Here is a 21474-nt window from a genome sequence, read left to right on the forward strand (position 1 = left end):
TCACCGTCACTATGAAATGAAAAAATGTTAGAATTTTTTTGTTACAAAGAAAGTAGCAAATTTAGTAGTTTGTATATAATTATAGGTATGGTACTTGTACTGGCAACCGCACTTCCCGATAAATGGTGCTGGTGCTGCTGTTGGAGCGATTCCATATCGGAAACGAGAACAACCGTTGGACTCGATGTGCGATCGGTTTTCAGGTGGATTTGTCGGATTTGTGGAATTGGGGTACGGGTGTCGACGGTTCATCGTCCGAATCGGTTTTCAGAGAGGAGGACGGCGTTAGATAGTGGTGGACCCACTACTACTGGTGACCAGGGTCAACGGAGTTGAGCTTTGTGTGTGGGTATGACGAAATAGCCTTAAACGCCTTGGCAACAATGGGTGGGAGTGTTGTTTGTCATGTCATGTCCTTGCAATATATGGCTGCTGAGATACGGTGAGATGATGTCCACCGTGTGAACGATCCGCAGGTGCTGATCGCGCTCCCGGTGGAGACGATACGGCCGGCGATGTTGGAATGATCGGTTCGGAAATTTGCCTTTCAAAATGATGGTGCGCCGGAATCGTCAATAGGTTTTGCGGGTACATGTTCGTTACGTCCAGCGTGTCCAAGTCGGACCCGTACTGCTGACCGGACGAGGATGAGTCACTTCCTTTCTTTATCCGCTGCTGGCGGATCAGTAGACGACCTCGTTTAAATAACTTTTAAATAAATAAAAAAGAATAACCGAAAAAGTTGTTGCTGTGCGGCACGCGTGGGAAAAACTGAAAAACATAACAAAAACATAAACAAAAATGAAAATGACAACTGTTGTCAAACTGACGTGGTTCGAATTGAGGGGCTTCTCAATGGTCGAGTGATTGTAATAATTGTAATCCGTCACTCCCCAGGGGTATATAGTGGTGCCCGGAAAAATGGCCACCCCTCCGTCTATGTATTCGTCAATGATACTACTGCGTATTCCCCTCAGTCTAACCATTGACGAATACATAGACCTAAATGTCCGGTACAAAGCCATCAGAAAATCGGGCACCATGTCTTCTTCTTCATTTTGAAGAAAATACCCCTCGTGGGTGACGAATTACATAAATATTTTACGAGCGCTGACTTACCCCTCTTGACGTTTTGACAGTTTGTTTGTTTTTCTCCCTCACCTTGTGACGTCGTTTCGGTTCGTTTGTTGTTTGTTCGTTTCGTTACTCAGTTGAAGCGTGAGTTCGACCGTTTTGGTGCCATCAAAAGATCGAATATAACAAAGGGGACACCCAGGCCTACATTCTGTACGATTCTATTGATGCTGCTACGGCTGCTGTGAAGGAAATGCGTGGATTCCCGTTAGGGGCACCGGATCGTCGTATTCGTATCGATTTTGCTGACAACGGAACAACACCATCGTTCTCAAAGCGCAGTGGATGTTTTGAGGAAGGCGGTGAGTATCGTCGCGCCCCCGACTACGAATATCCGGAAGGTGGTGCATCATACGAGGAAAATTCATTGTACGGCTATGGTGGAAGACCGTTCCGCGGCAGAGGAGGATTCCGCGGGCGTGGTGGTTTCCGTGGCAGTTTTCATAGTGATGGCCCACCGCACCACGGGGACAATGATGAATGGCGTCGATCAGGAGCCGATGGCGAATATGATTCACGCCGTCGTTCTGGATCACGTGAACCAGGAATCGATAGATCTCGCTCCCGTTCACCGAGGCAACGCATTTCCGGCTGATTCGGATTCTGATTCGTCTTCTCATAGGAATGGCATGTTATCGAATGCAAGAACGTTACCAGAAGTCGCACGGAAATCTACCACATTCTGGCAAGGGGCGCTGATTTTGAAGAGTTCACTATTCCCCACCAAGTTGCACCTAACGGACGGAAACAACGAAATAGTGGACAGCCTGATGAAGGACGAGGAAGGTAAACACCACCTTCGTATTACTCAGCGACTACGCCTCGATCAACCCAAGTTGGAAGATGTGCAGTAGCGCATATCGACGTCATCGTCGCACGCAATCTTCCTCGGCCTGCCGGGATCGACGTCATCGGTAGCATCGTCGGATGATGCCAGCGTTCAGACGCGTCCACTGCGTAATCTCGTGTCCTACGGAAGCAGAACGAAGCGGCTGGCGTTATATCCTTACTCAATAAGGAAACGGAAGCAACCGGTGTGCTCTACTCATTCCCGCCAAGCGATTTTTCGACAGAATTGTTGAAACGAACATGTCAAAACCTCACCGAGGAGGGACTGAAGGAAGACCATCTGATAATCGTGGTGGTCCGAGGAGGAATCGCCTGAGTTGCGGATGAGGGCGCAGATAACACATAAGGTAAGATGATGATTAACGAACTGTAGAATAATTAGAAAATAGCAAGCATAATTTTTCATAACGACGTATGTAACAATTATGAGGATTCGAGAATTCCTTTGCAGAAAGTTGGCAAAACTTTTTCTAAAACTGTTTTAAAACTAAATCTTTTTTCAATCCTTTTTTCCGCTGGCATGCATCATTACATGACACGTAATAAGCGTGCTTCACAGCAAAGCTCAGTTCATTCAAATTCACTGTGAAAAACGATAAAATTATTCATACACCGGTATGCTACACGTACGTCGATGTACATTGGTCGGTTTTCCATAGTTGCACGATTGACGCAACTGCAGTTTTGTTTTGCTTTTTTGTTACATAGGTCGCTCTCAGTTCCCATATGTTAAAGCGACGTATGTAACAGTGAGACTTCAAAAATAGAAATTTTTACATACGTCGATTCGCAAAAAGATCGAATTAAAGAATTTTAAGATCTGAAATCAGTAAAATCGATGCGTATTATATAAAGCCGCGTGTGATTGTCACGTTGTATTAAAAACCTCGTTTTGTTTACTTTTGTTACATACGTCGTTATGAAAAATTTTGCTTGAAAGGTTTAATTTTAATTTTTGTTATCAAAGACTTTTCGTTGCTGCAGCGTCTATCTACGGTAGTTTATTGTTTTTGCCATTTGATATAGGAGTGATCGGGGCAATATGGGCCACCTAAGGAAATCGTTCCGAAAAGCGCTGAAAAGCTCAACAAATCATCATCAGTTGGAAGATGTGCAGAAGCGCATATCGACGTCATCGTCGCACGCAATCTTCCTCGGCCTGCCGGGATCGACGTCATCGGTAGCATCGTCGGATGATGCCAGCGCTCAGACGCGTCCACTGCGTAATCTCGTGTCCTACCTGAAGCAGAAAGAAGCGGCCGGCGTTATATCCTTACTCAATAAGGAAACGGAAGCAACCGGCTACTCATTCCCGCCATGCGATTTTTCGACAGAATTGTTGAAACGAACATGTCACAACCTCACCGAGGAGGGACTGAAGGAAGACCATCTGGTAATCGTGGTAGTCCGAGGAGGAACCGCCTGAGTTGCGGATGAGGGCGCAGATAACACATAAGGTAAGATGATGAATAACGAACTGTAGAATAATTAGAAAAAAGGTTTAATTTTAATTTTTGTTATCAAATACTTGTTTGTTGCTGCAGCGTTTATCTACGGCAGTTTATTGTTTTTGTCATTTGATATAAGATGCTTTTATTTACAACGAATAGGCATATCGGGCCCTCCTTAGCCGTGCGGTAAGACGCGCGGCTACAAAGCAAGACCATGCTGAGGGTGGCTGGGTTCGATTCCTGGTGCCGGTCTAGACAATTTTCGGATTGAAATTGCCTCGACTTCCCTGGGCATAAAAGTATCATCGTTTAGCCTCATGATAATCGTCAGAAGAAAGTTGTCCTCCGGGTTCCAAGATCATAGGCATCGGAAAAAGTAAATACATATTTTTGTATAAACAGCAAAAAAAAGAAAATAAGGTTTCTTTGGCAGCTGCAAATTAGTTTTTTACTAATTTTATTTGCTAATTATATAATATATGCATCTCTTGGACTAGGTGTTCCGTGTTTTCTTAACACTATCATCCTTATTTGCTATGTTACGCTTTTAGTTATTATTAATACATTTCAATTGCCTCTGGCAGTTAGGATATTTCATCTGGTTGAATTAAACCATGTAGGAATTACAAAGTTTTCTACTTAAACTAAACTTAACCTAATTTTTACTAAGGGTACAAGGAGCTAATCGTTGCAATAGAAGATTGCAGAAGTTCTAAACATTTAGCTTCGCTAGACCAATTAATTGGAACCCCATTCATAGTGACAATATGTCTGCTAGAAGGTTTCAAATAAGAAACTCTCGGCTTATGTGGGAAAATTATAAACTGAGTTTTTGAAGCATTCGGGAAAATTTTCCATTTTTGCAAGTAAGTGGAGAAAATATCCAAACTTTTTTTTCAATCTACATACTACAAATGACACAGAAGGCTTCGCCCTTTGGCTGAGAGACCTGTGTCATCTGCAAACAAAGATTTTGACACCCTGGTGGTAAATCAGGTTAGTCAGAAGTAAAATGTTATACAATATGGGCCCCAGTATGCTACCTTGGGGAACACCAGCTCTAACAGGTAATCTATCAGATTTAGAATTCTGATAGTTTACCTGCAGTGAGCGATCTGATAAATAATTTTGGATCAGTTTAATAGTTGGTTGGTTGTTTAATTGGTTGGTTGTTTGCTCATTGTTTGTTGGCTGTTTAATTGTTTGTTTGGTTGATTGATTGGTTAATAAGTTGATTGGTAGCTTGCTTGAATGGTTGGTTGTTTGATTAGTTAGTTGATTGATTCGTTGGTTATTTGTTTAGTTGGTTGCTGCTTGATTTGTTAGTTGGAATAATGGTTGATTGGTTGGTTTCTTTTTTGTTTATTGATTACTTGATTGGTTGGTAATTTGGTTGATTGGTTGTTTGACTGGTTGATTGATTGGTTGGTCGGCTGGTTAGTTGATTAGTTGTTTTGTTGGTTGCTTGAATGGCTGATTGTTTGGTTGCTTGATTGGTTGCTGGAATGGTTGATTAGTTAATTATTCAGTTGATTGATTGCTTGATTGGTTGGTTGATTGCTTGATTAGTTGGTTGGTTGATTGTTGGTCAGTTGCTTGATGGGTTGATTAGTTGATTTGTTGATTGCTTGATAGGTAGATTAGTTGATTGCTTGATTTGTTAGTTGGTAGAATGATTGATTGATTGGTTGGTTGCTGCTTGATTTGTTAGTTGGTAGAACTGTTGAATGGTTAATAGTTGATTGGTTGCTTGTCGGCTGGTTAGTTGATTAGTTGTTTTGTTATTTGGTTGATTGGTTGGTTATTTGATTGATAGGTTGCTTGACTGGTTGGTTAATTGGTTACTTGATTAGTTGGTCGGCTGGTTAGTTGATTAGTTGTTTTGTTGGTTGCTTGGATGGCTAATTGGTTGGTTGCTTGATTGATCGATTAGTTGGTAGGTTGGTTGATTGGTAGCATGCTTGAATGGATAGTCGTTTGATTGATTAGTAATTTGGTTTATGGGTTGCTGCTTGATTTGTTAGTTTGTAGAAGTAGTAGTTTGTAGTTTGTTTGGTTGCTTGATTGTTTTGTCAGCTGGTTAATTGATTAATTGTTTTGTTGGTTGCTTGGCTGATTGGTTAATAAGTTGATTGGCAGCTTGCTTGAATGGTTGGTTGTTTGATTAGTTAGTTGATTGATTCGTTGGTTATTTGTTTAGTTGGTTGTTGCTTGATTTGTTAGTTGGAATAATGGTTGATTGGTTGGTTTCTTTTTTGTTTATTGATTACTTGATTGGTTGGTAATTTGGTTGATTGGTTGCTTGAATGGTTGATTAGTTGGTTGGTTGAATGATTGCTTGGTTGATTGGTAGCTTGCTTGAATGGTGGGTTGCTTGATTGCTTGGTTGATTGGTAGTTTGCTTGAATGGTTGGTTATTTGATTGATTGCTGCTTGATTTGTTAGATGATAGAATAATTGATTGGTTGGTTGCTTGCTTGCTTGATTGGTTGGTCGGCTGGTTAGTTGACATGTTGTTTTGTTGGTTGCTTGGTTGGTTGATTAGTTGATTCGTTGCTTGATTGATTGGTTGCTTACTTAAACGGCTGATTGTTGGATTAGTTGGTTGGTTATTTGCTTGATGGGTTGCTTTACCGTTTGATTGAATGATTGGTCGGCTGGTTGGTTGATTAGTTGTTTTGTTGGTTTCTTGATTGGTTGATTAGTTGATTGATTGATTGATTAGTTAATTGGTTGATTGTTGCTTGATTTGTTAGTAGGTAGAATTGTTGATTAGTTAGTTCCTTGATAGTTGGTTGGTTGCTTCATTGTTTGTTGGTTGATTGATTGGTTATTTAGTTCATTGGTTGCATGATTGGTTGGTTGGTTGATTGTTGGTTGGTAGAATGATTAATTGGTTGGTTGCTGCTTGGTTTGTTAGTTGGTAGAACTGTTGAATGGTTGTTTGCTTCATAGTTGGTTGGTTGCTTGATTGGTTGGTTATTTGGTTGATTGGTTGTTTGACTGGTTGATTGGTTGGTTGGTCGGCTGGTTAGTTGATTAGTTGTTTTGTTGGTTGCTTGAATGGCTGATTAGTTGATTGCTTGATTGGTTGGTTGCTGGAATCGTTGACTAGTTAATTATTCAGTTGATTGGTTGCCTGATTGGTTGATTGATTAGTTGATTGGTTGATTAGTTGGTTGGTTGATTGTTGGTCGGTTGCTTGATGGGTTGATTAGTTGTTTTGTTGATTACTTGATTGGTAGATTAGTTGGTTGGTTGCCTGATTATTGGTTGGTTGCTTGATTTGTTAGTTGGTAGAATGATTGATTGGTTGGTTGCCGCTTGATTTGTTAGTTGGCAGAACTGTTGAATGGTTTATAGTTGGTTGGTTGCTTAATTGGTTGCTTCATTGCCGGTTGGTTGCCTGACTGGTTGATTGATTGTTGGTCGGCTGGTTAGTTGATTAGTTGTTTTGTTATTTGGTTGATTGGTTAATATGTTGATTGCTAGGTTTCTTGATTGGTTAGTTGTTTGGTTGATGGGTTGGTTGATTGCTGCTTGATTTGTTAGTTGGTAGAATGGTTGATTGGATGGTTGCTTCATTGTTCGTTGATTGATTTATTGGTTGGTAATTTGGTTGATTGGTTGTTTGACTGGTTGATTGTTTGGTTGCTTGATTGGCTGGTCGGCTGGTTAGTTGATTAGTTGATTTGTTCGTTGCTTCAATGGTTGCTTGGTTGGTTGATTAGTTGATTCGATGCTTGATTGATTGGTAGCTTGCTTGAATGGCTGATTGCTGGATTAGCCAATCAAGCCAAACCAATCAATTAAATAACCAAACTGCCAAACCAATAAACAATGAAGCAACCAACCAACCAATTAAGCAACCAGCCAACTATCAAGGAATCAACTAATCAACAGTTCTACCAACTAACTAATCAAGCATAACAAACCAATCAATCGACTAATCAAGCAATCAAGAAACCAACAAAACAACTAATCAACCAACCAGCCGACCAACCATTCAATCAAAACGGTAAAGCAACCCATCAAACCAAATAACCAACCAACTAATCCAGCAATCAGCCATTCAAGTAAGCCACCAATCAATCAAGCAACGAATCAACTAATCAACCAACCAAGCAACCAACAAAACAACATGTCAACTAACCAGCCGACCAACCAATCAAGCAAGCAATCAACCAACCAATCAATTATTCTACTATCTAACAAATCAAGCAGCAATCAATCAAATAACCAACCATTCAAGCAAACTACCAATCAATCAAGCAACCCACCATTCAAGCAAGCTACCAATCAACCAAGCAATCATTCAACCAACCAACTAATCAACCATTCAAGCAACCAATCAACCAGATTATGAACCAATCAAGTAATCAATAAACAAAAAAGAAACCAATCAATCAACCATTATTCCAACTAACAAATCAAGCAGCAACCAACCAATCAATCAATCAATCAACTAATCAACCAATCAAGAAACCAAAAAAACCAACTAATCAACCAATCAGCCGACCAACAATTCAATCAAACGGTAAAGCAACCAGAGCTGTAAATATTCGATTATTTTTTATGAAGCCCATCGGCCTTCTTTGTCACTTCACTTCTAAACATATTCATATTCGGCTCTGCACCGTCAATTTTCATGATGAATATGGGTCAGTGAGTATTTATTTGAATATCACAAATTATTAAATAATCGTAAAACTGAACACATTTTGATGATTTAAATATTTAACTACACGCATAGATCTAATCCTGACGTTCAATTGAGGGGCATTTTAGCGTCAAATGTCAATATAATCAAGGCTAATTTTGTTTTTTTCGCGCGATTACCATACTCAGTGGTAATCAATTGAATGAATTTATGAAGAAGTAAACTGAGTAAGTCATTCTATGTTTTGAATAATAAAAACACAAATGTCAAAAGTCGGAGTGAATGTGCTTCATGAAAGTGAATATTTTATGCTCTGAAAGCAACCCATCAACCAAATAACCAACCAATTAAGCTACCAACCAACTAATCCAGCTATCAGCCATTCAAGCAAGCTACCAATCAATCAGGCAACAAATCAACTAATTAACCAACCAAGCAACCATTGAAGCAACCAACAAAACAACATATCAACTAATCAGCCGACCAGCCAATCAACCAGTAAAGCAACCAATCAACCAAATTACCAACCAATCAAGCAATCAACCAACCAATCAACCATTCTACCAACTAACAAATCAAGCATCAATCAATCAAATAACCAACATTTAAAGCAAGCTACCAATCAACCAAGCAATCATTCAACCAACCAACTAATCAACCAGTCAAGCAACCAACAAAACAACATATGAACTAACGAGCCGACCAACCAATCAATCAACCAGTCAAGCAACCAATCAAACAAATTACCAACCAATCAAGGAATCAATAAAAAAAGCAACCAACCAATCAACCATTCTTCCAACTAATAAATCATGCAGCAAACCAACCAACCAAATAACCAACGAATCAATCAACTAACCAATCAAACAACCAACCATTCAAGCAACCTACCAATCAACTTATTAACCAATTAACCAAGCAAACCAACAAAACAACTAAACAACTAACTAGCCGACTAACAAATCAAGCAACCAATCAATTAACCAGTCAAGCAACCAACCAACATTCAAGCAACCAACAATTCAAGCAAGCTACCAATCAACCAAGCAATCAAACAACCAACCAGCTAATCATCCAATCAAGCAACCAACCAATAACCAATCAAACAAACCAATCAACTAAATAACCAACCAATCCAGCAATCAACTTATTAACCAATCAACCAAGCAGCCAACAAAACAACTAATCAACTAACCAGCCTACTAACTCAATCAATCAACCTGTCAAGCAACCAAACCAATCAACCATACTACCAACTAACAAATCAAGCAGCAATCAACCAAATAATCAACCAAGCAATCAAGCAACCAACCAACTAATCAAGCAACCAACCAAACAATCAAGCAACCAACCAACCAATCAAGCAACCAATCAACTAATCAACTTGTCAATTAACGAGACGACCAACCAATCAACTAAATAACCACAACCAAGCAATCAAGTAAAGCAACCAATCAACCAAATAAGTAACCAACCATCAATCAATCAACTAATCCAGCAACCAACCAATCAAGCAAGCTACCAATCAAACAACTAACTAATCAACCAATCAACCAACAAGATAATCAACCAAATAAGCAACCAACCAATCAACCATTCAAGCAACCAACAAAACAACTACTCAACTAGCCAGCCGACCAACCATTCAATCAACCAGTAAAGCAAACAATCAACTAATCCAGCAATCAGCCATTCAGGCAAGCTACCAAACAACCAAAACAATCAAGCAACCAACCAACTAATAATCAACCAAGCAACCAACAAAACAACATATGAACTAACCAGCCGACCAACCAATCAAGCAACTAATCAATCAACCAGTCAAGTAACCAATCAACCAAATAACCTTATTAGTTGGTATGATTGAGAACCAATCAACAATCAAGCAACCAACCAACCAACCATTCTACCACCTAACAAATCAAGCAGCAACCAATCAACCGATCAACCAAACAACCAACTAATCAATCAACCATCCAATCAAGCAATCTACCAATCAACCAATCAATTATTCAACCAACGAACTAATTAAGCAAGCAACAAAACAGTCGAGTGCGAGACACTGAATACGACCACACAGTTGTGGTCGAAATACGTATCTGAAAAGATATCAAAATAATTGGTGGAATTAAATGGAGAGTCCTAAACTCGTCTTAGACGGTTGAACAAAACAGTATCAACTAACCAGCCGACCAACCAATCAATCAACCAGTCAAGCAACCAATCAATCATATAACCTGATTGGTTTGTTGGATTGGCAACCAACCAACAATTAAGCAACCAACCAATCAACCATTCTTCCAACTAACATTCATTTGGGATAATATCAAAGTCAAATGAAAAATTACTTTAACTTCACACAAATAAAAAATCGTTGGTGAAATTGAAAGAAACGTTGGTAAAATTAAGAAAATCAGTTAGTGATTTTCAGTAGAAAGTATAAGATTGTTGAATTTACAATTCTAAATATGTCACTTCAAAATGAACTTTGACAAGAGCCGACTTTTCAAAATAACGATTTCCTCTAAAAACTAAATGTGTATTTACCCTTTCAAAATAACATTTTACTCTCAGAACTAAATGTGTACTGAATTTCTCAAAATGATGGTTTTCTTTCATATTTAAATGTGTGTTAAATGCATTACATATTCGAACCAAGTGAAGTACGCTATACTAAACTGTCATGTTTATTATTAATCGAATCGATACTGACGATATCCTATATTCCAGGTCAATAATTGCTGGTGATGACGAGGCTTCAACACTGGCGTTTGCCCTAAAGACAGCATTGCCAGCGAACGTTAATGTAGCTGCTCCATAGCATTAATCGCATCTCTTGATCTCCAACCGGGTTCTCGAGTGCTGCGATTCCTGATTGGGCTTGAATTACGGTGATAGTCGTCCTTGTTGGTAGTATCTTGGATCGGACCCGATGATCTTGAGAAGCTTGACCAGATCACGCAGCAGATTTCGGATTCGATTCGCGGTTACTCAACTGGGATTACTGATCCACATCTACGTCAACTAGCTGGATTGGCAGGTTATGAGTGAGTGCAACATCCTGAGTGCAACAACTTTTCGGTAGTGACTTTGGTTTTGGTTCCGTGTTGAGGCACAAGAAAGTTCAAGTTCCGGAGGAAATGGGCAGCGCGCAACTCATGTGGATAAGGAACGTGCGCGCCTGGAGACCGCCTGTCCAGCTGTTTTCACGTACGGCCACAATTCCTTCCTTGACCTGAAAACAGTTTTTATTAATAATAAACCAATAAATCATTAATTTCAAATTATTTACCTTTTTTTTATTTTCTGAGTTAATGGCGTTTTGATTCCCTCTGGCTTTAATTGTGAATCATCCTTCTGTTTATTTGGCAAGGGAGTGCTCATATTGTTATCGGTTTTGTTCACCAGAACGTATCGCTTGATTTTCTTTTATTTTTCCGGACGCGGTTGTTTGCTTGCTTCTCGAATGGGGTCTTCCGTTTCCACTGTGACCATACCGATCAAATGCTTCCAAACTCCACCTTTATTAATAACAATTGTGCTCTGACTGCTGAGGGTACTTGTGCAAACCCAATTCATCCGCCTCCGTAATCAACATGCAAGTCGGCAGGCACCGGATGTTTATTGTGCAAATTTTGCTTTAACTCGTGATTCATAGTCTCTTCGTCACCGTCATCCACGTTGAACATCATCAGATGTCCGTCGTCCAATCCAATTCCGCCAGCTCAGTGTCAGAGATCCAGCATAAACAAATCAGCTTGCTTAGGCATTTGACTGTCCGAGATGAATAAGTTTTTTCCAAGGAAATTACATCAACTATGCGATCGTCCATCAAGACGAAGCTGTTGACCTGTTGACCTGGAAAATAGTTTTCATTAATAATGAATAAATAATTAATTAAATTCAAATTCAAGCATAATTTTTCATAAGGACGTATGTAATAAAAGTAAACAAAACGAGGTTTTTAATACAACATGATATTCACATGGTCGCTCTTAGTTCCCTATATGTTAAAGCGACGTATGTAACAGTGAGACTTCAAAAATAGAAAATTCTACATACGTCGATTTGTAAAAAGATTGTATTAAAGAATTTTAAGATCTAAAATCAGTAAAATCGATGCGTATTATATAAAGTCGCGTGTGATTGTCATGTTGTATTCAAAATCTCGTTTTGTTTACTTTTGTTACATACGTCCTTATGAAAAATTATGCTTGATATGTTTAAAACATTACATTCATATTGAATACATAAATTACTATGGCCTGCCCCCTAAATAACGAACCAAATCCCATTTTTTGAAATAGGAATTACCGAAATATAATACACAATTTTTATATAAATTTTTTTCAAAAGGACTTTTTCGTACTTTGTATTGTTTTTAAGGCTTCGGTCCGAGTCGCGAATTAAAATCAAATTAAACTTAAAAGTGACAATTCGAAATTATGAAATCCCCTGCTCATAAGAATGGCTGGTGCTACCCAGTAAGACCGTCAAAACATCTATCAAAAACGATTCAACATCGGTCAAAGTAATCTTGCTCTGCGAGTAGGGTTATTTGAAAATTATAAAATTATATGAAAATTATAGAAAATTATATATAACTGTCATTTTTAAGTTTAATTTGATTTTAATTCGCGAATCGGACCAAAGCCTATGTGTTCAAAAGTAAAATCAATATGACATGATCAATCGAAACAACATTCACTTGTTTCTGGAGCTTTTGAAAAACTATACATAATTGTAAAAAGAAATGTCAATGGCTTACCGTAAATTAATATTAAAATTTCTTCCTGTTTCGTGGTACAGACGAAAGCGACTGATCCACGTTTCGGTTTTGGAGAAGCTTTCAAAAACATTGAGAAATTTGTTTCGTTCATTTTCCTTGAAAAATAAGATGTCTTACCGGCGTTGACGGAATTTCTTCTTCCGCTGTGTCCCATTATTAGATCTAGCTGGTGCTGGTGCTGTTGTTGCTACTGGTGCAGTACTCGGCTGTGCCGGTACTTGTGCCGCTCGACAGCCCGGGGCACACGTATACGCCGTTCAGCTTCACATGGTCGAAGATTTTGTGCACCAGACATCCCATCCGGAAGGCATACGCTGATCTTTGCATTCACCGCATTGGTAAACACGATCCCCAGTGTGTCCATTGAGGTGATCCTGTGAAGTGTATTTTACCGATGTGTCGGTCCAGGCCCAGGGTCTTAATATCCGAAAATATTCTGTTACAATATTCACATGCCATATCTTTGATCTGCTCTTCAATCCGTCGTGCGTCCACAATGTGGTCCTTGAGGTCCGACAACTCAAGCAGATTAAACAAACATCTGACTCCAGCGGTTCAACATTATAGTACTCTTGCTCATCCTTCAGCAGCTGCTCTTACCCTCCGGCGCGTCGTCCGTGTAGGTCCCATCAAAGTCTAACGACACAATCGCAGGCATCCTCCTCCTCCTCCGTTAATCCAATTGCTTCCGAACTATCGTCGCCTACTTTTGAGTATGTATAGTAAACATCCTGACCATCCACAATTACCGACGAAATGTATTGAACCGGCGGATCCGGGTCGGGAATCGCTCGAGGATGAATTTTCTTGGTGGGTACCACTTTAGCGCCATTGCTGGTACGTTTCACTCCCCGACCTCGAGTGTACCGCTGTTGTGTTTCTTGTTTTGGCTTCAGAACATTGGTTTCCACCGTGATTAAACAAACTCGTCTCGATTCATTGATTTTTGAATCAGAAACAGGAGGTAAACAAAAATGGAAATGACAACTGTTGTCAAACTGACGTGATTTGGATTGAGGGGCTTCTCAATGGTCGAGTGATTGTAATAATTGTAATCCGTCACTCCCCAGGGGTATATAGTGGTGCCCGAAAAAATGGCCACCACTCCGTCTATGTATTCGTCAATGGTCTAACGGCGTTGCCGAAAGAAAGAACAGATCAATAACCGAAATGGCAACGTGCATGCTCCTTGACTCCGGTCTGAAGAAACGGTTTTAGGGAGAAGCTGTTCCTTCCGCAACGTATCTTCAGAACTGAAGAACTGAAAGCCAGATCTGGAGCACCTGAGAGTATTCGAAAGTGTTGCATATGTACACGTTCCGGATGTGAAGAGGAGCAAGCTCGATCGGAAAGTTCGAAAGCTTGTGTACTCCATGGAACACAAAGGGTATCGATTTGTGGATCCTGCGACTGCTACTCGGAAACGGAACATCATCGGTGGACTTCCCAATGCATATTGATCAGGACGAATCTGGGGAAACAGAATTGCAGCCGCTTGAGAAGGAATTCAATGATGGAGAAAATGATTATGACATCAATGATCTGTATTATGATGCACCAGAAGATGAAACTGCTAGAGGGGATGATGTTGTGACAAAGAGTGTGTATCCTCAGCACCTTGAAGACTACGTCGTCGGAATAGCAGCATGTGCGGTGCAAGAACTACTAAGCTACAGGGATGCTGTGAAGAGTAAGAAATGGCGTGATGCAATGGAAGAAGAATTAGGCTCTCACAAACGTAACGGAACCTGGGAATTGGTACCATTGCCTGAAGGTCGAAAAGTGGTTGGTTCCAAATGGGTGTATAAGGTTAAGCGCAACGAAGACAATAAAGTGGTCAAATTCAAAGCCAGGGTGGTAGCACAGGGCTTCAATCAGCAGTTCGGGGTGTTTTTGCTCCGGTGACACGCCAAGCTAGTTTGCGGATGTTTCTTACCATTGCTGCAAACCGGAAGCTGATCGTTAAGCATCTCGACGTAAAGACCGCACACCTCAATGGAATTCTGAAGGAGGAAATGTTTATGAGGCAACCGCCAGGTAGTGTAGCTCAGGGACAGGAGGAGTTGGTTTGCCGCCTAAAACGAAGCATTTATGGCCTCCGCCAGTCGGCCAGATGCTGGAATGCAAAATTGAAGAGTGTTACCAAACATGGGTTCAAGTCGATGCTGGGTCATTAGGCCGAAGTTCATTAGGCCGAAGTTCATTAGGCCGAAGGCCATTAGGCCGAATGGTCATTAGGCCGAACGGTCATTAGGCCGAATGGCCATTAGGCCGAATGAGAACTTGGGAGTGAGAAATGAGTAGTGCGAAGTGAGGAAGAAGTAGAACAGAAGAAGAAAAAAAAACGAGGAGAAGGAAGTAAGAAGGAAGGAATGGAAAAGGAAGAAGGAAGAAGAATGAAAAGGGAAGAAGGAAGAAGGAAGAAGGAAGAGGGAAGAAGAGAGACGGAAGAAAGAAGAAGGAAAAAGAAGAAGGAAAAAGGAAGAAGGAAGAAGAAAGAAGGAAGAAAAAAGAAGGAACAAGGAAGAAGGAAGAGGGAAGAAAAAAGAAGGAAGAAAGAAGAAGGGAGAAAAAACAAGTAAAAAAGGAAGAAGAAAAAAGGAAAAGGAAGAAGGAAGAAGGAAGAGAAAGAAGAAGGAAGATGGAAGAAGGAAGAAGGAATAAGGAAGAATAAAGAAGGAAGAATAAAGAAGGAAGAATAAAAAGGGAAGAATAAAGTAGGAAGAATAAATTAGGAAGAAGGAAGTAGGAAGAAGGAAGAAGGAGAATAGAAGAAGGAAGAATGAACAGGGAAGAAGAAAGAAGGAAGAAAGATGAAGGAAGAAGGAAAAGGAATAAGGAAGAAGGAAAATGGAAGAAGGAAGAAGAAAAACGGAAGAAAGAAGAAGAAAAAATGAAGAAGAAAGAATGAAGAAGGAAGAAAGAAGAGGGAAGTAGAAATACGGAAGAAAGAAGAAGGAAGAAGAAAGAAGGAAAAAGGAAGAAGAAAGAAGGCAAAAGGAAGAAGAAAGAAGGCAAAAGGAAGAAGGAAAAAGGAAGAAGGAATAAAGAAGAAGAAAAAAGAAAAGATGGAAAAAGGAAGAAGTAAGAAGGAAGAAGAGAGAAGTAAGAGGGAAGAAGAAAGAAGAAGAAAGAAGGAAGACGGGAGAAAGAAGGAAGAAAAGAGGAAGAAGAAAGAAGAAGGAAAAAGGGAAAAGGAAGAAGAAAGATGGAAGAAGAGACAAGGAAGAGGTAAGAAGAAAGAAGGAAGAAAGAAGAAGAAAGAAGGAAGATGGAAGACAGGAGAAATATGGAAGAAAGAAGAAGGAAGAAGAAAGAAGAGAAAAGGAAGAAGGAAGAAAGAGGAAGGAAGAATGGAAAAGGAAGATGGGAGAAGGAAAAAAGAAGAATATAGAAGGAAGAAGGAAAAAGGAAGAAGGATGAGGGAAGGAGAAAGAAGGAAGAAGGAAGGAGGAAGAAAGAAGAAGGAAGAAGGTAGAAAGAAGAAGGAAGAAGACAGATATAAGAAGGAAGAAGGGAGAAGGAAGAAAGAACTTCTCATTTTTAACTGTTTGCTTCTTTTTGCTAATTCGGCCAAATGGTCATTCGGCCTAATGACCTTCGGCCAAATGGCCTTCGGCCTAATGGCCTGACACCGTTCAAGTCGTCCACAACGGAACAGTGTTTATACGTTAAAGAAGAGAATGTGTAACAAGTACGCTTTTTTAATGTTTCCTTTCACTGCAATTATTAATTGGTTTTCGTTATTTCACGTGTCTGCATGTTCAGTCGTTTTTTCATTTAAACTTTAAACTTTGTCCACCGCACTAGATCACATCCTTCACAGAGTTGCAACCAGGGATGCCAGATGATATTTTCAAATGTCTTCACAGTCGTTTAAAAATGTCTTCAAATGTCTTCAATATTATTATTATGATTATCGGCGAGAAATTTCAAAATCCAATAGGTCTTCTTTTTCTTCTTCAATGGCTCTATATTCCAATTGAAACTTGGCCTGCTTTTCAACTTAGTATTCAATGTATCTTGTGTGGCAAGTACAATGGATACACTATGCCCAGGGTGTCGAGAATGTTTTCAACCCGATAACACCCTAGACCGGACCGAGAATCAAACTCACCATCTCCGGATTGACAATCCTACGCTTTTGCTCGCAAGGCTACTGGATACCCCAATAGGTGTGTAAATTCAATAATCTCGTTGTATTACTGATGTTGAATAATGTTTATTTTTTAACGTTCAAACTGTTAAAATTTAAGAGAATATTTTTTAAAATTCTTTTTTTTTAAACGAGTTTTCCCTGGATTTTGTACTGAGTCGGATTTTTAAACTGAATTTCCACGTGGAACTCTTCCAAATTTCTTTTTTTAAATACCCTGTTGGGATTCAAAATTTACTGTGAAATACTTGAAAAACATCCGGAGAATTTTCTGTAGGAACGTCCGGATAAATACCTAGATCAACTTCCGGATAAATTCCCGATGGAGCTTCTCATAACTTTCTTCTGGAAAAAATTCCCTGTCTCCTGAAAAAAACTTCCCGAGGAATTCCTGTTGGAACATCCAAAGGATTTACTGAAGAAACTTCTGGAGAAAGTTTTGAAGGAACTCCCGGAGGAATACTTGGAAGAACTTAAGGTGATTATAGAACGAAGCCAGAAATCGGCCATTTTATAAACCACGTGCTTTTCCAATATTTTTTTCAAGAGCACGAGATGAAAGAACCGTTACGCGTATGGGGCTGAAATAATGAAAGATCGTTTGCTTAGTTATGCTGAACAATCATAATTTTATTTTCGGCACTGTACGAAAACTTTTACGCCAGATTTGGGCTTTTGGAAATGAATGTAGATAAACGTGTGGTGAATTTGAAATTCACCACGGGCTGCATTCTATAATCACCTTAAGAAGGAATTCCTGAAGAATCTTCAGGATGAATTCCGGAGGGATTTTCTGGAGGAATACCTGAAGGATTTTCCTGATGAATTTTTGAAGGATATTCCTGAGGAATTATTAAAGCAATTTCCGGTGAAATTCTAAAAGAAACTTCTGGAGAAATTCGTGGAGGTAGTTGGAGAAGCTTCTTGAGGTATTGCTGCAAAAAATTCGGAAAGAAATCCTGGAGGAAATAAAAGTATACTTCCGGAGGCATTCTTGGAGAGTAATTCGGTAATCTTGAAGGATCTTCCAGATGAGGAACATGAGAGATGAGAGATCCCTGGAATAGCTTCCGCAGAAATCCCGGGGGAAACTTTTAAAAGAATTCCTGGAAGAACTATTGGAGGAATTTGTGAAGGAACTACCGAAGGAGTCCTGGAGGAACTTCTGGAGGATCTTCCAAATGAATTCCTGGAGGACTTTTCGAAAAAATCCCTGAAACTTCCGGACAATTTCCTGGATGAATTTAGAAAAGAATACCAGAACGTATGTTTGAAGAAATTCTTAGAGGAATTCTCAGAGAAAACACTGGAAGAATGTCCAAAGATATTTCTAGAAGAATTACCAAAGAAATTCAAGGAAGTATTTAACGAAAGTGTGTAACAAGTTTCCTCTGATTTTGCTACTTAGTCTTTAATTAAAATTCCCTCGAATTTGTTGTGGAACTTTCTAAATTTTTTTTTAGGAAGATTTTCACGTAGAAATTTACCATGGAAATAATGAGAAATAATCATTTACCACCAGAACCTGGGACGGGACTTGCAAAGAGGAAAAAATGTAACTTCATCTGCAACCAGCAAGCGCTGTCACGAATTGTCAGATGCAACCAGCACCTTTTTGTGTGAAAGTATTGGTATCCCTCAAAAAGTATTCCGAATGATTTTGTTTTACGAGTACTTTTTCACTTTGAAAAGTATTTTAGAATAGCCGGACAGCTTAATATTGCACAGTTATGAATACGTGTTTTATTCCCGATAGGAAAATCTCTTTAAAAATATGATTATATATCCGTGAATTGCGAACACTTTTATTTCGCTCAGAAGATTCTACCCGGGATTTAGGTGAAACACTCAAGGAAACAGTTGAGAATCGATGATCAACTGTGATGAAAAGAAGAACAAGTGTCAAAACAAGGAAAAAAAAGCTGTCTTTGCAGATCTCGTCTCAGACCAGAACATTCTTGTCGACATTCGTAAAAATTTTCTATTAAAATTCATTGAGACAATTTTCTTGTGGAAATTAAAAGGACAAGACAAGAACTTGTTCAACAACAAGAACAATTTCAACAAGAAGAACTTGTGGAAATTAAGGAGAATTTTCAATTTAAATTTTTTACGAAAATTATTAGATATAAATTTTGAACTGAATTCCCAATTTCAATTCAACTCAAAGAGTTTCCCGACGGATATTTAGAGGAAAGTCACATGGAAATGCCGAAAAGATCAAATGAATTCAGAAGGAATTAAGATAAAATTCAGGTTCTAGCTCAACTTTGATTAGATTAAATCAAGTCATAGAAGAATTCAATCATGTTTTGCGTTCCGTTGAATAATCGAAATACCTTTTTACATACACGTCAAAAACGCCGCCGCCAAGGAAAATTCAAACAAATTCTGCATTGGGAATTTTTTAACCAGCGCACAACTCAAAGTTAAGTGCGTATGAAGTCTGAAATGCGTTGCAGTTATCAGCCCGCTAGTGTGAAGGTATTTTTATGTTTAAAATTCTAGGCCAGAGACAAAGACTTTTAAAACTTTTGTAATTTTTTGTGTGATTTACATATAGAAGTCGCAGAATTTATAAGTGAAAAATAGAATTGTATTTTCCACTCGCTGGTTTATTGATTGTCTTCAAGTATCTTCAAAAAAGTAGATAAGTCTTCAAATATTTTGAAAAGTCTTCAAAATGTCTTCACGAAATAAATGTCTTCACAGAGATTCAAATGTCTTCAAATCTGGCATCTCTGGTTGCAACGATTGCGTAAATGAGTCCCCAACTCAGTTACATGCGCCAACAGTTAAATGTTTGTCGAGCAGGGTCATATGCAAATCTGCGATTTCTATTAGCGGACATCGACCTGGCAAGGTATCCATTCAGGATGCAATGACCTTTCCCGTTCGGCTTGGCCCACTCCTTCCGAACATGGGAAGAGGGTTTAATTTGGGAATTAAACGGCCGCTAGAAAGAGAGGTCATCAGGCCATCTAATGTTTCAGAGTACATTTCTAACAATGCGACATTCGCGAAATTTGACTTCGTCCAATTTCGCGACCTCGAAACCGAAAGTCTGGAAATTTGCTGGTATCTGAGGACATTCTTAGGCTTGGATCGTCCACTTCGTTTCGAATTGTGGAAGAGGCAAGAGTGATCGGTTCAGTGTGTCGCGTCGTGGTGTGCTTAATTAAGTACTCAAAACCATGTGAAATTCCTGAGTAGATTTGCTAATTAAACTTTCCCTTTCCCAAGTTAATCGTTCCATATAGACAAAACGGACTTAATAGTAGGCGGCAAGTGTGTGTTGTTTCTTTGTACAAGAGGTAAGACAGTGGATTTTAAATGCAAAAGGTGGAGCACGTGTGTTGAGCTTGTCCTTAATAGGATTCGCGGCAAAGGAGGCCATTGCCGGCACATCACCCAAAGTCAGAGATCGCTCTTGACCCCACCTTTCGATTTCGGAGGATACCCGGGACACGCGTGGCCGGAAGAGGGTAGCACTCACTAATTCCGCAACCTGGACAGGCAGGTCGCTACCAACAAACCGTGTCGTCAGCCAGCAACAGCAACCGAAGACGAGCTGGGACGATCGAACACACGTGTCGCGTTCGCGCATAAGTCCGCGTATCCAGTGGAGAGAGGGCAAAATCGCACCGTCGGAGTAGTGTGCTTCAGCACCTTCGGTGCCGCCGCCGGCCCGGCCACACAATAGAGGTAATAAACTAAGTTTATTACCTCTATTGCCCACACCCATCGAAACACCCGCACGTAGTTCCTAGGTTGTCGCGTAAGTACCAGGCAAGCATGCCTATTGTTTTTGTGTCGTCCATGCGCATGTGACCGAAAGGCACGAACAATAGTCGGTCCATCAACCGACCGTGTATGAATGGAGTCTCGTCTCCCCTAAGCACCGCCACCGCAACATGTGGTTGAAATAGGTTGCCGCAGCGCCGATACCGAAATCGTGATGCAGAAAGTGTAGCGGTAGTAAAATTCTTCTTTATTGTTTCATTTTCTGTTCTACAATTATTTTTTACATGTACAGTGCTCGGCCGGCTTGGCCCTCCAACTTCAATTTTAAATTTTTATGTTTACATTGTTATTTAAGTGTTTATATGATATACTGTTAATATGACGGCCTTTAGGAGGCGCTGGTGTGTTTTTTTAAATTTGATAACCTAACTACTATGTACACTAATATTTACAATAAGAAATTTGATAACCTAGATTGGAACTAGCGCCCTAATTGGAGCCTGATCCGAATGCAAGCAACGGACCCTAAACTTTTCTTTACACTCACCAAAGCGTTCATGTAAGGTTTTTATTCCGGCCAGACGGTGGACCTCGGATGTTCTTGTCCTGGGAGGGGTGTTGAGGATCATCCTCAGGAATTTGTTTTGGACCCGTTGAAGTTTGAGGTGGTGGGTTTTAGCGCAGCTCTCCC

At 39.8% G+C, this 21474-nt stretch overlaps 2 pseudogenes; one reads left to right on the forward strand and one right to left on the reverse strand.

Moving 5' to 3' along the window:
- Positions 1–383: 383 nt before the first annotated feature.
- LOC134204133 (RNA-binding protein spenito-like) lies at positions 384–11381 on the forward strand (annotated as a pseudogene).
- Positions 11211–13896, reverse strand: LOC134204137 (uncharacterized; annotated as a pseudogene).
- Positions 13897–21474: the final 7578 nt, after the last annotated feature.

The sequence above is a fragment of the Armigeres subalbatus genome, unplaced genomic scaffold (assembly GCF_024139115.2).
Source record: "Armigeres subalbatus isolate Guangzhou_Male unplaced genomic scaffold, GZ_Asu_2 Contig411, whole genome shotgun sequence".
In the NCBI taxonomy this organism is placed as follows: Eukaryota; Metazoa; Arthropoda; class Insecta; order Diptera; family Culicidae; genus Armigeres; species Armigeres subalbatus.